Raw genomic sequence first — 17348 nt, 5'->3', positions numbered from 1 at the left:
CACGCCGGGGCCCCGCAAGCCCTGGCCAAGAATCCCTTCCCTGGCTAGAGGCACCTTTTTAATTTTTACTCACCCGGCGGCGGTCCTGGTCTTCGGCGGCACTTCGGCGGCGGGTCCTTCAGTGCTGCTGAAGACGCGGAGCAAGTGAAGGACCCGCCGCCACCGCCGAAGACTCGGAGCGCCGCCCGCCCGGTAAGTACAAGCGCCGCAGCGGGTGGCACCTTTTTTATGTCCACTCCCCCACTTTTCCCCAGGCCCCCAGAATCCTCTGGGTGGCCCTGGGTCTGGAGGGATAATTGGGGAAGTCCTGCTCATTGCACTCTCTCCTCCCAATCTCCCCTCTCCTGGTGGGCTCCTACCTTATATGGTGCCCCTAGAGAAGGGAATGTGCTGTGCAGCTATGCGTATGGTGTAGAGGGTAATCGTGTGTGGGGTGTCCAACGTGGTGCTTCCTCCCTCATCTGCTGCTGCAGCTGCTCTGGCGGCTCCAAGGTATTCCCAGTGCAGTCTGTGGTGCTGCTTCTGTTGCTGCTTTGGTGGTGGTGCGGGCCCAGAGCTTTAAAATGTTCCTGTTCAGTTATTAATACCATTAAAAAGTAAGTTTTTAATGGTTAATTACTCTGCAAAACTTAAGCAGAATTTCATGAGACAAGCAAAAATTGCATCTGTATCCCCAAGATTTTGTCCCTGCTAAATTTCAAAGGCATACTGCGAACAATGAAGGCATTGTTCCTTCTAAAAAAAAATTGCAAGAATCTTTTATATTGAAAAGTGCTGAGCAACCTAAATATGGTGATCACTACCACCTACTCTAATTTCCCTTCTCAGCTCTCTGAAGGGCAGGCAGAGGCGCTGCCTTGTAAAATGACAAGAGCTTCATTTAAAAACGGGGGAGGGGGGAATTGCAAAAATTGTATTTTTTTATTATGAAGGGTATAAGTAATGCGGAGAAGACAAATCTGCCTAATCTCTAACAGCTAAGTCACCAAGGTTATTAAATTGAATGGTTAATTACCCCAAAATATTCTGAAATGTTGAACAGCTGAAAGGACTTTTCCTTATCAAATGGTGAACACATGCTATAGCGGGTGTAATGCTTCCCTGCATCACCTCCCTGATCTGCGAACCGAGCATGACAGTGAGAAGAATATCAGAGGGGTAGCCGTGTTAGTCTGAATCTGTAAAAAGCAACAGAGGGTCCTGTGGCACCGTTAAGACTAAGAGAAGTATTGGGAGCATAAGCTTTCGTGGGTAAGAACCTCACTTCTTCAGATGCAAGAAGTGAGGTTCTTGCCCACGAAAGCTTATGCTCCCAATACTTCAGTGAGAAGAGTGTGGCTCATTAATAATCAAGCATAAAGTGTTGTTGTCTAATGGTGGTGAGACACCAGACTGGATCAAGCTATCTGGAGAAGAGATTTATCCAAATTACTCAATGGCTCGGAATAGTTACAGTATATTCTGGGCAGACTTCAGAGGTATCCTTTTGAAAAGAAACTGCATCTTATTTTGAACACCAACCCTGCCTGAGAGAAAACCTCCTTTTAAAATGTCAGTTGCATGAAGCAAACCAGATAAGGGCATATGGTTGTGTGTGAAGAATTAAGAGTGTTGTCCAAGATATCACAAGAAACTTGAATATTCAAGCCCACATTAAGTAGTGTGAATCACCTCTCTTCAACAACAGTGCAGATACCAGTTATGTACTTTACTAATGGCTGATGAGCCAATATCACTAAAGAGCACCAATTTACTTCAGTGCTCTTTAGAAGACACTTCATGCACTTTGTGTCCCCCCATAGTTCCAAACTTCTCTTTGTGTGTCATTTTTGATAGTGTTAACAAGACACAGAAACCTACCACAAAGGGGAAAAGTGATTAAAGATGGTTCTTCGGGACTTATAGTATAATCATCCAAACTGCATGTGTAAATCTGCTCTAGATCTCAGTATTTTTATTACTAGCATATGTATATGTATTTAAGACAATTAATATCACCTGTGTGGATCTCAGACAATAAAAAGGAGGTTGGTGTTTTCAGGATATGGGTCAGAGACACTATTCCAGGTGAAGATGAGTGGGGGTCTGTCCATCTGCAGTTGGGGTACTCTATCCTAACAGTTTACATTACCTGACTTACCAAGAATCAGTTGGCTAATACAGATCTCCATCCATTCATGTACAACAAAACCATATGATTGCACAGTTAATCTATGGTACTCTTTTGTTTCATTGCTATACGTTTTCTATCATTCCAGTTGTTTTTAGAGCAAAGATACCAGTTTTAATGTCTTTGAGATCAATGGCCTGATTAAGTTCTAATGCAATTTTCTCAAGACTTTGGGCCAGATGCTCAGAACAGCTCCACTGAAGTCAATGATTTCAGTATAGTTATGCCAGTATACACTAGCTGAGAACCTGGCTCTTGGTCAGGGCCGGCTCTGGCTTTTTTGCCGCCCCAGGCAAAAAAGCCGCCAGCACGGCAGGAGAGGGCGCCGAGCCCGGCTGCGGGCCACTCTCCCCAACCGGCCGGAGCGCCGGGGGAGGGCGGCGAGCCTGCCGCAGCTCTGCTGGTGGCCGGAGCCCCGGGAGGAGGGTGGAGAGCCCAGCTAGGGCTCCGCTCTCCCCGGCGGCCAGAGCGCCAGGGGGAGGGCGGCGAGCCCGGCCGGGACTCTGCTCTCCCCGGCGGCCAGAGCGCCGGGGGGAGGGCGGTGAGCCCACCGCGGCTCCGCTCTCCCCAGCGGCCGGAGCGCCGCACCGCGCCGTTCCCCCCCCCCCCCCTCCAGGTGCCGCCCCAAGCACAAGCTTGGTGGGCTGGTGCCTGGAGCCGGCCCTGCTCTTGGTTTCTAGATCTCACTGCAGAAAAGAGAATCCAGCTATTGTAGTTTCAGAAGTTACTGCCATTATGTGCACAGTCCAATCTAATCGCATTTATAAAGCAAGCATCTTATCTTATCACCAATGTGATATTCATTATGAAATCATTTTATCAATTTGCCAGGTCTTAATGTTGTTTAGTATGATGTTATCAACAGACTCATACATGGGCAAATCTTACCCAAGCCTATTTCGTGGGGCTGAAGATAGGAAACCTTCCCAACTGCATTCATAAGCCACATCAGTATTGTATACAAGTTCTTAATACTTTGTCTTTTTCAGAAAGTTATAAGCTTTACTGTAGCACAGAGATCATAAGAACATAATAACAGCCATACTGGGTCAGACCAAAAGTCCATCTAGCCCACTATCCTGTCTTCCGACAGTGGCCAATGCCCGGTGTCCCAGAGGGAATGAACAGAACAGGTAATCAACCATTCCCAGCTTCTAGCAAACAGAGGCTATGAATACCATCCCTGCCCATCCTGGCTAATAGCCATTGAACTTATTCTTTTTTGAACCCTTTTATAGTCTTGGCCTTCACAACATCCTATGTCAAGGAGTTCCACAGGTTGACTGTGCATTCTATAGGTCTACATTGCAATTAGGCAGTTGGCCTGTGCCGGCTGATTCAAGCTCGTGGGGCTCAGGCTATGGAGCTGTTTAATTGTGGTGTAAACGTCCAGGTTTGGGCTGCAGCCCAACTCTCACACCTTCCCACCCAGCAGCAGGTGTCTAATTGTAGTGTAGACATACCCTTTTTGTCTAGAGTGAATGCAACTGTACCTCTTGGTGTATGTAATCCTCCTTCAGGTTGATTCTCTGAGCAATATTTGTTGGAGCCAAGCAAAAGCGCTTCCTATTTCACCCTCCCTGTTTCTCACTAACTTTCAATATTTTTAGTCTCCCAAGGACAAAAGAAAAACGTGCTCAGTATTATTGCTGCCATGTGCTTTCTACCATTTCAACAACTTCATCTTGTATCTCAAATTCCATTCAACTTTTTACATAAAGCTCTCCTGTAGAGGGTTCCATTTCAGTGGGAAGTTTAAATTTGCTGTACCACCTCACAGTGCATTTCCACACTTGACTCTCAAACTCAGAAAGCAGTTGCCGAGACCAGAGAATTCAGCCAGGCATGACTACCAATGTTTACTTTATACGTTATTTAACGGTTACCCTACAGTCATCAATAAAACACTACAGGAACTATAAGTTGTTCCCGGACAACTTGAGACATTCGCGTACCTTTCAATTAACCTGGGCTGAGTTAAGAATAAAACAGTTGCTGGTCTTTATTCCATAGCCTGTTCCTTCCACTTCTTGATCTAAGAAACTTGGTTTAAAGACAGAAAACAAAACTGTGAACCAGATACAGTGGCAGAATGCCAGAAACTCCATTGATTTTAATGTGTACTTGATTTACACTGAGGTATATAATGTCAGGATCAGGCTTTATATCTTTTGCTACTACACTGGTCCCATTTTTCCTTCAATTAAAGTGAATGATAAAACTCATATTGAAATTAGTGCTGAAGACTTTAGTGGTAGCAGGGTTAAGTCATAATCCTTGAATAAAACATTTTTGGACTACTAATTTAAGGGGTTTTTTTTTCAAAGAAGCAATCTATCCATTTAAAGTGGGGACAGAACATATCATTGTACCACATTTAGGACACTCAGATAGAATGGGTTCTAGATTTCCAAGAGAAACTAGAATTTTTGTGATTTGAGTCCCATTCAGTACTGGCAAAAAGAGAAGTCTGGGCTGCTGCATGTTTTAAAGTTCTTATATTTCCTTAGCAATTATTGAAGCAGGGAAATAAATACTTTAAATGAATAATTGTGATTGCTGCATAACAAATACTTCCATTTAATTAGAAATGATTTTTTTTTGTTTATCTATTTGATTAGATGTTAAGCTCTATAGGGCAAGAATCATCTTGTATTCTGTTTGTATGATGCCTAGCACAATCCTAGCCCTGGTAGAAGCATTTAGACACACCCAGAAAACAAATAATAAATATTCATTTTCAAAAAATCAATTTTCCTTAACAGCCATGGTGAAAATTTTAGGTGGAATATATGCAGTGAAAGTCTAAAAGGCTGACAAAATCCAACCCTGTTTTTGCATAAACCAAACCATTATTGAATGCTTTCCTCCTTTTGCATACAGATTTTTTTTAAATGACTACGTGTCAACAATATATAGCTATAAACAGAATAGCATAAAACTAGTCTTCAGTGTAGCATCTTATAGCTATTAGCGAGGTTTTAAACGCTTTTTAGTCTCCAACTCTTTTCCTCAGTCAAGCTAGTAGCTAATTTTACCTCTGTTTTATTTTTCAGAGGGGTCAACTCTAGAATTTAAGAATCCAAAAGAATGTCTCTCTCTGACTCTACAGTTCTTCTTCCTTCCCAGCTCTCTTGTGAGCAAAGCATGGCAACTGGATTGTGATTTGAGGGGTACTGATGCATTATAGATGAAGCAGCAGACTGAACTTTTATTTTGGTAGGCTTTCTGATTTCAAGCAACAACAGGGCAGTTAAAAGCATTCTGTTAAAATCTATTTATAGACATGTGTGCAGATCAAAACAAGGTCCCTGTACTTCTGACCAGCTTGTTACACAAAATTAACGTATTTAGCTCAATATTTGTATTTTTTTCCTTTCACCGCCAGCTGTAGGTGACCTGACCAGAAGATTAAGAACATAAGAATGACCAGACTGAGTCAGACCAGTGATCCATCTAGCCCAGTATCCTATCTCTTACAGGGCCAGTAGATTAATGTAATGTACCTATAACCCAGTTTACTGGTTAACTTTATATGTTTAGACTAAAAGTTGGCTCACAAAAGAGCACCCTGGGGGCTTGATTTTGAACATGAACCACACCCTCAAAAGTTGGAAGTGGTGCACATCTAAAAACTTGCCATTCACCAACTCAGTCCATCAAGTCCCTCACAAAATCTTCCAGCACCCCTGAAAAAGTTAAGACAGTCCTTTCTCTGTTTTCTGCTGTCTAAAAGTAGAGGTCCCTTTTTAACTGCAGCCATGATTTCCATGACAAAATCCCATTGTTTTAGAGGTTTTTAAACATCAAGTTATTAGGTCTGATTTTTCCCTCACACCAGATTGATGCCGGTGTAAGGCCTTTGAGACAACACTGGAGCTCCCATGATTTACACCCATGCAAGAGAGGAGAATCAGGCCCATAGCTTTGCAACTCCTTTTACTCACCAGCTAGTACTAACCAATTTGCTGAAGCGGATGTGTAACCCACACTAAAAGAGTCTCTCTCTTTGTCCTCTCTAGTAACTGATGTACACGAGAGGTTTATGACTCTTATACTGCCACTAGTTGGTGGGAACAGTCATAGAATCATAGGACTGGAAGGGACCTCAAGAAGTCATCTAGTCCAGTCCCCTGCACTCATGGCAGAATTAAGTATTATCTACTCTAGACCATGTTTGTCCAACCTGCTCTTTAAACTCTCCATTGATGGAGATTCTACAACCACCCTACAATTTATTCCAGTGCTTAACCACCCCGACAGTTACGAAGTTTTTCCTAATGTCCAACCTAAACCTCCCATGCTGCAATTTAAGCCCATTGCTTCCTGTCCTATCCTCAGAAGTTAAGAACAACAATTTTTCTCCCTCCTCCTTGTAACAACCTCACTTAAAGTCGTCCTGGTTAACATTGTTTCGTTACTGATCAATTAGAGAACATGCTCATTTAAAGTTGTGCAGTGCTCCCTTATAACGTTGTTTGGCAGCCGCCTGCTTTGTCCACTGCTTGCAGAAAGAGCAGCTCCGTTGGAGCTAGCTGGCGGGGGCTTGGAACCAGGGTGGACCGGCAGGCCCCCCCTCCCCCATCAGCTCCCCGCTCCCCTAAGTTCCCTGTGTGGCAGCCCAGCAGGCTATCAATTGCCAGCAGTTCAGCTGTCTCCCCCCCCACTGGTGTGTGCTGCTCCCGCCCTCTGTCTTGGAGCTGCTCCTGGGAACCTCCTGCGCAGGAGTGGGGAAGAGGGGTTCTAATTTCAGGATGTCCCCCTCCCCCCCACTCCTACCCCCCACTTCTGTACCCCATCTCCACAGAACGGTGGGGGGGGCCATGACAGTGCTCAGGATGGAGAGAGCCTGCTGGAAGCAGCTGCTGTCTCAACTTGGGGATCTACTTAAAAAGGCAACGTACTTAGAGTGGGGTCAGCATATTTAAAGGGGCAATACCCATCTCTCTCTCTCTCACACACACACACACACAGTGTGGGTCTCTTCTCTCTCTCACACACACACAGTGTGTGTCTCTGTCTCTCTCTGCCATGCTGTCGTCCCTCCCTCTATTAGTGCTGCCTTATAGAGTACGAGGCTACATTAACAATGTGTTAACCCTTGAGGGCTCCACTGAGTGTTAGTTCATCATTTAGCAGTAAGGCATTCCCGGGGAAATATTCCATCCTCTTACTCCACACCTCAACCAAGCTTCACAATCATTGCTGTGTACAGTATTAAATTGTTTGTTAAAAACTTTTATATTAATTATAGTCTTTTGTCTGTCAAAAAAAATCCCTGTTTACATTAATTCTTATGGGGAAATTGGATTTGCTTAACATCGTTTCGCTTAAAGTAACATTTTCCAGGAACATAACTACAATGTTAAGCAAGGAGTTACGGTACTTGAAAACTGTTATCATGTCCCCTCTCAGTCTTCTCTTTTCCAGACTAAGCAAACCCAATTTTTTCAATCTTCCCTCATAGGTCATGTTTTCTAGACCTTTAATCATTTTTGCTGCTCTTCTCTTTCTCCAATTTGTCCACATCTTTCCCAGAACTGGACACAATACTCCTGTTGAGGCCTAATCAGCATGGAGTAGAGCAGAAGAATTACTTCTCGTGTCTTGCTTACAACACTCCTGTTAATACATCCCAGAAGGATGTTTATCTTAAGCAGCAGTGCCTCGTGATGAAGGTCCTGGGTTCAAATCTCACACCCACTCTGTCAGCCAAAGCAGGGTTGGTTGCAGATGACCTCTGTTCCACAGTCTTTCAGAATAACAGTGTAAGTAGAGTGGAAAGTTTGGGACACAAGACTGCATGAAGAGGAATCTTCCTTAGGAGGAGGAGGAGAAGTGGGAACTTTGATTTTTAATCCAAAATTGTTGTGAGTCATCCATGAGGTTTCCTAAAGTGTGACAAAAATTAAAGCCCTAGAAATAAGCATGCAATAAATGTTACAAATAGGATGGTGAGGTGGAAGAAAAAAGCCCACACAGTATAATGATGAATGACCAGAAAATGTACTCTGATAAGTTAAACCTTGAATTGCTGTACCTCAAAAGATAGTTTCCATACCAAAACTGAACTCTTAGGAGGGAAAGAGGGAAAAAAATAATTAGGCTCTGTGAAAGTGGCCAATTTTAGCAGTCTGTGTATGTTTCTGAGACATAAATGTATTTTCTCTCCAGATAACACATGAAACAATTACTCATGCAGAGGACATTTTTTAAACTCCTATCTTTGACAGGTTACACCTTAAGAATAGTTTATTTTGTTGGTCCTCATTGGTGCTAGGGGCTAATAACTTCCACCAGGAATCTATAGGAGAATAAAGCAGCTCCTTGTTTAATAACAAGATTCTGAAATGTATAAAACAAAGTAGGGGGAGGCGGGGGAAGGGAAATCAACCAAACCACCATAGGTTTCATTCAATTGCACCTAAGAAAACCTTTCCATTGGTGATGTCAAAACCAGAATTAGTTAGAATGTAGGTGGCCTTGCTACAATAGTAGTACAACGATATGCATGGAGTATCTTCTGCCTATGAAAAGTTTGACACAGCTTACACAGGACAGGCTCCATTTTAATTGATCTAGTTATGGACAATGGGGGTCCAAGTTTGCATCTCAGCTGTTATAATATCGAGGATGCATGCAGCGGCATGCAACTCCACTAACTGGTTAATTCAGCTCCACTCTCTGGCTGCTAGCTGGTGAAGACAAATACACTGGCTGTTCCATGCAGCTTTCAGGCAGCTACGGAAAGACCAACTTTCAACTGACAGATGAGATACACAGAGCATGGCTTATCCAATGGAAACAGGGCCGTCCTTATATCCATACACGAAGTACGCAGCTGCGTGTTGCCCCAGTCCTAACCCCGCCTCTTCCCACCCCAACCCCACCCCCACTCCACTCCTTCCCCAAAGCCCTGTGTGCTCACTTTATATTATTGTTTTTATTACAAATATTTGCCCAGTAAAAAAAAAATAGTATTTTTCAATTCACCTCATACAAGTACCATAATGCAATCTCTTACCATGAAAGTTGAACTTACAAATGTAGAATTATGTACAAAAAAACAACTGCACTCAAAAACAAAACAATGTAAAACTGTAGAGTCTACAAGTCCACTCAGTTCTACTTCTTGTTCAATAGCTAAGAGAAACAAGTTTGTTTACATTTGCAGGAGATAATGCTGCCCACTTCTTGTTTACAAGTGAGAACAGGCATTTACATGACACTGGTGTAGCTGGCGTTGCAAGATATTTACATGCCAGATGCGCTAAAGATTCATATGTCCCTTCATGTTTCAACCACCCTTCCAGAGGACATGCGTCCATGCCAATGATGGGTTCTGCTCAATAACAATCCAAAGCAGTGCAGACTGACGCATGTTCACTTTCATCATCTGAGTCAGATGCCACCAGCAGAAGGTTGATTTTCCTTTTTGCTGGTTCAGTTCTGTAGTTTCCACATCAGAGTGTTGCTCTTTTAAGATTTCTGAAAACATGCTCCACACCTCATCCCTCTCAGATTTTGGAAGGCACTTCAGATTCTTAAAACTTGGGTCAAGTGCTGTAACTATATTTAGAAATCTCACATTGGTACCTTCTTTGTGTTTTGTCAGATCTGCAGCGAAAGTGTTCTTAAAACGAACAACATGTGCTGGGTCATCATCCAAGACTGCTATAACATGAAATATATGGCAGAATGCAAGTAAAACAGAGCAGGAGACATACAATTCTCCCCCAAGGAGTTCAGTCACAAATTTAATTAATGCTTTTTTTAAGCAAAAATGAGCATTATCAGCATGGAAGCAGGTCCTCTGGAATGGTGGCTGAATCATGAAGGGGCATACTAATGTTTAGCATATCTGGTATGTGAATACCTTGCAATGCCAGCTACAAAAGTGCCATGCAAACGCCTGATCTCACTTTCAGGTGACATTGTAAATAAGAAGTGGGCAGCATTAGCTCCCACAAATGTAAACAATCTTTTTTGTCTTACTGATTGGCTGAACAAGAAGTAGGACTGAGTAGACTTATAGGCTCTAAAGTTGTATATTGTTTTGTTTGTGAATGCAGTTATATAACAAACAAAAATCCTTACATTTGTAAGTTGCACTTTCACAATAAAGAGATTGCATTATGGTACTTGTATAAGGTGAACTGAAAAATGCTTTTTCTTTATCATTTTACAGTGCAAATATCTGTAATAAAAATAATATAAAGTGAGCACTGTACACTGTGTTCTGTGTTGTAATTGAAATCAATATATATGAAAATGTAGAAAAACATCCAAAAATATTTAATAAATTTCAATTGGTATTCTATTGGTTAACAGTGCGATTAATCACAATTCAATTTAAATTGCAATTAATTTTTTGAGTGAATCGCATGAGTTAACTATGATTAATTGACAGCCCTAGTTTTTAATAAAAAATGACAAAGCAGATTAAATATGACCCCACTTCATTTTTGATTCATTTACAATATTTTACTAATTCATAATGTGCAGCTGACCGATTCAGAGACTACTCCTGCTGCAATAAAAATCTTTGCATGTGTTGTAGTGGAGTTAGTAACCTATCAGAAACTTGAGCCTCAGGTCTCCCTCACTGTCACGGGATCTAATCAAAGATGACTACGGAAGTTAAGGGGGTTCTAGTTCATGCTCACCCGCCAGCCAAATCTACTATTGTTCTATTTATAATATGTCCCATTAATAAGGCAATGGGTGAAATCATCCCTGGATAATGCTACTAAAATCCATTGAGTAACACCAGGAATTAGGCCTAGATTCAAGGAGGTTTCTAAGCACATGCTTAACTTGAATCATATGATCAGTCCCATTAACTTCAATACCTTGCTGAATCAAGCCTTTCATTTGGCCCATACTTTAATGGCAATTTAACAGAGCACTAAAGATTCTGAGATCCATCAATGCCTGCCCACCCCCATTTAAACTTCTTCTGTCCCTTCCCCAGTGCCAATAAACAACAATTGCTTTAATCCTCCAGCCAGGGGAGGGCAAAAACAATGTGACTCATAGGTCTGGAAGGGACCTCGAGAGGTCATCTAGTCCATTCCCCTGCACTCATGGCAGGACTACGTAATAGCTAGACCATTCCTAATACGTGTTGTCTAACCTGTTCTTAAAAACCACCAACAATGGAGATTCCACAACCTCCCTAGGCAATTTGTTCCAATGCTTAACTACCCTGAAAATTAGAAAGCTTTTCCTAATGTCCAACCTAAACCTCCCTTGCCACAATTTAGGCCCATTGCTTCTTGTCCTATCCTCAGATCTTAATGAGAACAATTTCTCTCTTTTGCTTGTAACAATATTTTATGTACTTGAAAACTGTTATGTCCCCCCTCAGTCTTCTCTTCTCCAGACTAATTTTTTTTCAATCTTCTCTCATAGGTCTTGCTTTCAAGACCTTTTTGTTGCTTTTCTCTGGACTGTCTTAAATTTGTCCACATCTTTCCTGAAATGTGGTGTCCAGTAATGGACAATACTCCAGTTGAGGCCTTATCAGCGCAGAGTAGAGTGGAAGAATTACTTCTCGTGTCTTGCTTACAACTCTCCTACTAATACATCCCAGAATGATGTTTGCCTTTTGGGGGGGGGGGGAAGGAGGGGAAACAGTTATACTGTTGACTCATATTTAGCTTGTGATCCACTATGACCCCAGTATTCCTTCCTAGGCAGTCATTTCCCATTTTGTATGTGTGCGACTGATCGTTTCTTCTTAAGTGGAGTACTTTGCATTTGTCCTTATTGAATTTCATCCTCTTTACTTCACACCATTTGTTGAGCCTGCGTTGAATGTTGTATACCCTTGTTCCAGGTGAGGAGGAACAAATATTTGTAACCAGAGGAATAAAGCTGAATGAGGAAAGACAGGAACATATAATGTCATTACTTTGACCGTTCTTCCATAAAGCAGATACAACTAAATCCCTGAAACTGGAAGAGAATAAATCCAAGAGATGAAAGGAAGCCCTAATGCAAAGAACATCTATAAAATAAAATAAAAGGAGCAGAACATTAAATACAGTGCATCCAGATGGGTACATTTGACCCCCAAAACTGGGAGCAGGGTAATATCATAGCAGATGAGATTTAACTGAAGATGTTGTTTGAGTATAGCTGAATAAAGGGAGAGGAAAAGTAAAAAAGTCATTAAAATTTACTCCAGTAAAATGTTTCCTTTTCAAGATGGCATGTGAAGATAGAAATTAAGAGCATGTTTATGTCCAACACTACAGACAGAAGCATCAGTTGTGAGATTTAATAAGAGTTATGTTGCTTTAGGCTGAATCTGTTTTATTTTTTCTAGGCTACTGAGCCAAACACAATGTGTGGAGCTGCAAATCAATGTAGCGTTCATGTGCTAACATTCGCTCTGGTTAATGATTTCATGTGTAGGGAATCGATCAGTGGGAAGTCTAAACAGCCTGATTAATTGCCAGTTGCATTCTGTTTGTTTTTTTATATTTCAGGAACTGCAGGGAGCCTGATCCAACCTTTAAAAAGAAAGATACATCCTTCAAAAATTAATGCCTGAGTACTTTTTCAGAGTTGGTAGATGATGGCTCTAATGTGCAATGCAACCAAAGGACAGTGAACATTATCAGACAGCTCGATCTTTTTAGGGACTTTATCACTGTATCAGAAATCCTTAGGATTTGGGGGAAAGAGAGAGTGAGAGTGCAGTGTAAATCTTACACTAATGAACTGCCATAATATTCTTGTTTTTGACACTCGTTTTGCAGTGAAGAGGATATAAGGAGTTTTAGCATTTTGGGGGGGGAAAGGTATTGTGCTCTAAGTTATTAAGGGCCTTATCCAATGCCCACTGAGGTCAACAGAAATCACCTAGGCCAGAGAGGAGAAGATTTCACAAATAAAGTTGTGACAAACATAAACCAGTGGATAGCAAAGGAACCCTGTAAAGGACCTTTCAAAGAGGCAGAAAAAACACCAAACCTAAACTTGCACTTTATTCACCCCTGTGTCAGACACCTGTCCGTATTGCATCACATTATTCAGGCATTCTAAGTCCTTAACACACTCTCCCAGCTACTGTGGCTTGGTTCTGTGTGTTTAAGTATTTTAGTTCAGAAACCATAGGAACAGCTTATTATTCGCTGCCAGCAAATGCACTGTGCAATGATTTATCAATCATTCATATTTACAATTTCCCCACAAATCTGTGGGATGCACTTGTGGGAAACATAAGGGGTCCCATACTGAAACATTAATGCAGTTCATTTATTCTGGGTTAACTGCCCTCTATTTCAGATACTGATCCTAACGTTTTACCGTCTATATTGTATAGGAGAAGTGAAGGCAAAACAACTTCATGTTGCTAATGAAAAACAAACACAGCCCTCTAAGTATGCCTATATCTCCTGCACTAGGAATCTATAATGAAGTACAAATACTAACAAATCTAAAGAGTTGCACATTAGATCCGTTTGTATGTCTGATGTTTTCTAGCCTGGTAACTATTGGGTAGTAGGCTAAAATTAGGCAGCCATATCACTTGGGCTATGATCTTATCAACTCTCCTTCCTCTGTAGCATGAGGCACGGCACGGGTCACTTGCAGGTTTAAACTAGTGTAAATGATGGATTCTTTGCAACTTGAAGTCTTTAAATCATGATTTGAGGACTTCAGTAACTCAGCAAGATGTTATGGGTCTATTACAGGAAGGGTGGGTGAGATTCTGTGGCCTGCAATGTACAGGTCAGACTAGATGATCATGACAGTCCCTTCAGACCTTAAAATCTATAAGTTTGAGTCTCTGAAAACTCTCAAGTTAAGAGAGTGTTGGTTAGTAGCTGGATAGAGACCTCTATGGAAAACCCAGATGGCTCTGAAACTGATGCTAGTAATTCAGTATTTCCTCTCAGACAATACTGAAACAGTGTCCTGGAGCAATTCTAGAAGCACCAGGAGACCTAAGACCAGGCTCTTAACCAAATGTGCTTGCTAAATACCCCGGGGACTTTTTTCTGACATTGTAGGCCACAGCACAAGGACTACCATAGATCATTCTATTCTGTGTATCCCTTTTTACTGAGCCAATAAAAAAGGACCATTGTGCTTGGGATCACAAAGCCTTAAGTGCGATGCTAAAAGGGAGAAGAAGAGGGAAAGAAACATTAGGGAGAAGATATAAGGCCAGATTCTGATCTCAGTTATGCTATTGTACATCTGGATTAACTCCATGGATTTCAGTGTAATTACACCAGGGTACTAAGATTAGGCTGTTGCCCATGGCAAGGAGTGTATTAGAAAAGGATAGTCAAATGCATAGAGAAAGAGCGATTGTAGCAGGAACCTGGTCCTTTGAAGTCTTAGTGCCTCTGCAGTGCAGTTGACAAGGAGAGGAAATTTGGGAAAAAACCTTTCCAGTCCGACAGATTCATAGAAACCTGAACTGCAGGGTGGGAGAAAGGAGGGTGCCTGTTGGCAAAAAAAGTTAGCGTAGTGAGAGCTCAGAACGCATTTCAAAAAGAAAGAGAGACAGTGAGCCTGCCTGCCAGGCAGGTTTTTTCAAGATCTCTAGTTCTATTTATAACACTACATGCCATGTTACATTACATCACACGACAGGAGATGTACACCATATATGCAACAAAATGCATTACAAACACTATGGATTATCTCCCAAACAAATGCTCCACAACCCCCAGTGTTCTGCAGCAGCTTAGAGGTACATTATCTGGTAAGTATTATGAAATCCTCTGGCAAAGATTTGTAACCTGTGCAGCTTGTCTGATTGTGAAATGATTGCCTTTTCATTCCCCCACCTCAGCATTTGAAAACTCACTGCATATGCATCAAAAAGCCCCAGATATCTGACCCTTACTTTTCTCAATCAAGGAGCAACACAGCAATTATATTTACATTTTTCTGTATTTAACCCCAAAGAACAACTTTTGCCTGAAGAACTAAAGAAGTTCTGATCATCACGTTCCATCCCATTAAAACAAGTTGTCATGGGAAACTCACCAGCCAGTCTAGGATTCCCCAGTTTTCTCCAATAGCCTTAAGGGCCTATGCGGCGGCACACTCAGATACCTCAGCTCCGAAGAAGTCAATAGGAGTTGAGGGCACTGAGTACATTGCCAGGGATGCTCAGCTCCTCACAAGATCAGGCCTTTATTTTGCAAAGAAGGTCCCATCTCATGCAAGATGGTCTAGATAATACTTAGTTCTGCCTTGAGTGCAGGAGACTGGACTAGATGACCTCTCAAGGTCCCTTCCAGTTCTATGATTCTAAGATAAGGGTCTCATCTAATGCGGAACAGAGGGAAATCCTGATTGTCTGATAAGAAAGATAGTTTACCTCCTGGTGGAATCTTCCCACTAAGTAGAGGCAAAATAGAGAAGAAGAATAGCCTAGTGGTTTGGGTGCTTATTTAGGACACAAGACTTAGGTTCAACTCCCTGCTATGGGCTGCCTATATGACCTTGTGCAAGTTACTTAATCTCTCAGTACCCCACCCATAAAATGGGGAAGGAAAGTACTTCTCTGCCACCCAGAGATGTGGTGAGGATAAATGTGTTAAAGACTGTAAGGTGCGCCAACAGACAGGTCAGTCACTTAAACATTTTTGCTGCTTAGAAACATTGTTAGCTTTTCTTTCTGCTTCTGGGTGGGAGCAAATATGCTGAAATACCAAGCTTAAGATATTTTTGTAGCACTTGCTGCCCAGCCAGAAATAAGAAATACCGGAAATGTTGACAATTTTTCTGTCAAGAGGTTCCCATATGGTCCAAATTGGTATCTGACCTTTTGGGAGCTTTTCTGAATCAAACTGGACCTCTGAGGGTCAACTAATACTAATTCCAATCACAACACAGGTATTTATATAAAGTATGTATTTATATATACAAACATTCTAGACCAGAGGTTCTCAAACTGTCCACAAGCTCCATTCAGGTGGTCTGCAGATAGTTCCCTCTAAGGTGGGTGTCTTGGTGGCCGCACACGAGAGAATGAAGGGCCACCCACCTAATTAGTGAAGCCGCGCAGGCGTAGCTCCACTAATTAGGTACCTGGATCCTGGAGAAGATGCACATGTAAGGTGAGGTGGTGGCCTTGGGGGGAATAAGGGGTAGGTGAGAGGGGGCAGTGGGGTGATAAGAGGGGCTGGGGGGAATTTGGGATGTGCAGTGCTGTGGCAGGCAGAGAAAGAGGTGACTTTCCCCAGCTCCAGGGCTACGGCTGTTGGGGAGATACAGCCCTCCTTCCCAGCCCTAGCTTGGGGGCTGCCGTGGCAGGGGAGACCCCCCCTCCTTCCCAGCCCCAGCTTGGGGGCTGCCACGGTGGGGGAGAGAGGGCACATCCATCACATTAGAAAGGTAAGACTACTGATATTAAAATACGAGTTGTGTGATTTTATTTGTAGAACAAAAAAATGTTTATTACACCTCTACCTCAATATAACGCGGCCCGATATAACACAAATTCGGATATAACGCGGTAAAGCAGTGCTCTGGGGGGGCAGGGCTGCACACTCCGGCGGATCAAAGCAAGTTCAATAGAATGCGGTTTCACTTATAGCGCAGTAAGATTTTTTGGCTCCCGAGGACAGCGTTATATCAAGGTAGAGGTGTATTCCTTTTTTTATATAGCACTTTTATCCAAAGTGCTTTACAATAGTTAGCTAACATTTGGAAAGATCATTAAGTGGTCCGCCGAGACCCTCAGCAATTTTCAAGTGGTCCACAAAAAAAAGTTTGAGAACCACTGCTCTAGACATTTTATCTCTATGCACCATTCCAATAGCTTAGATCAGCTGGACACTGCTGCTCAAAGCCCCTTCAGTTGCATGTTTGAGACTCAGTGCAGGTTATTTTCAGTGGAGCTCTCAGACTCTGGATTTTGCTTTCCCTGTTGGTCTGAAAGAATACAAGCCTGTGGGTTCTTCAGTGGGTTTTGCTATACTTTTGATGATTCTGAGCAGCAGAGAATATATGAAGGACATATCCCATAAATCTAAGAATAAATGCGTAAACACTTTGGTTGAAAATACACAAGGTAGATTAAACACCATGCCACTGTAAGTAACAGCAACTCTTAAAAACCAAACCATTACAGTGACTTACTTACAATAAATCCATACTTGCTGTCAGGATCTTTGCCATGCACCTGTTATAGTAATGG

This window comes from Chrysemys picta, chromosome 4 (assembly GCF_011386835.1).
Source record: "Chrysemys picta bellii isolate R12L10 chromosome 4, ASM1138683v2, whole genome shotgun sequence".
Lineage (NCBI taxonomy): Eukaryota > Metazoa > Chordata > Testudines > Emydidae > Chrysemys > Chrysemys picta.
This window is presented reverse-complemented; position numbering follows the sequence as displayed.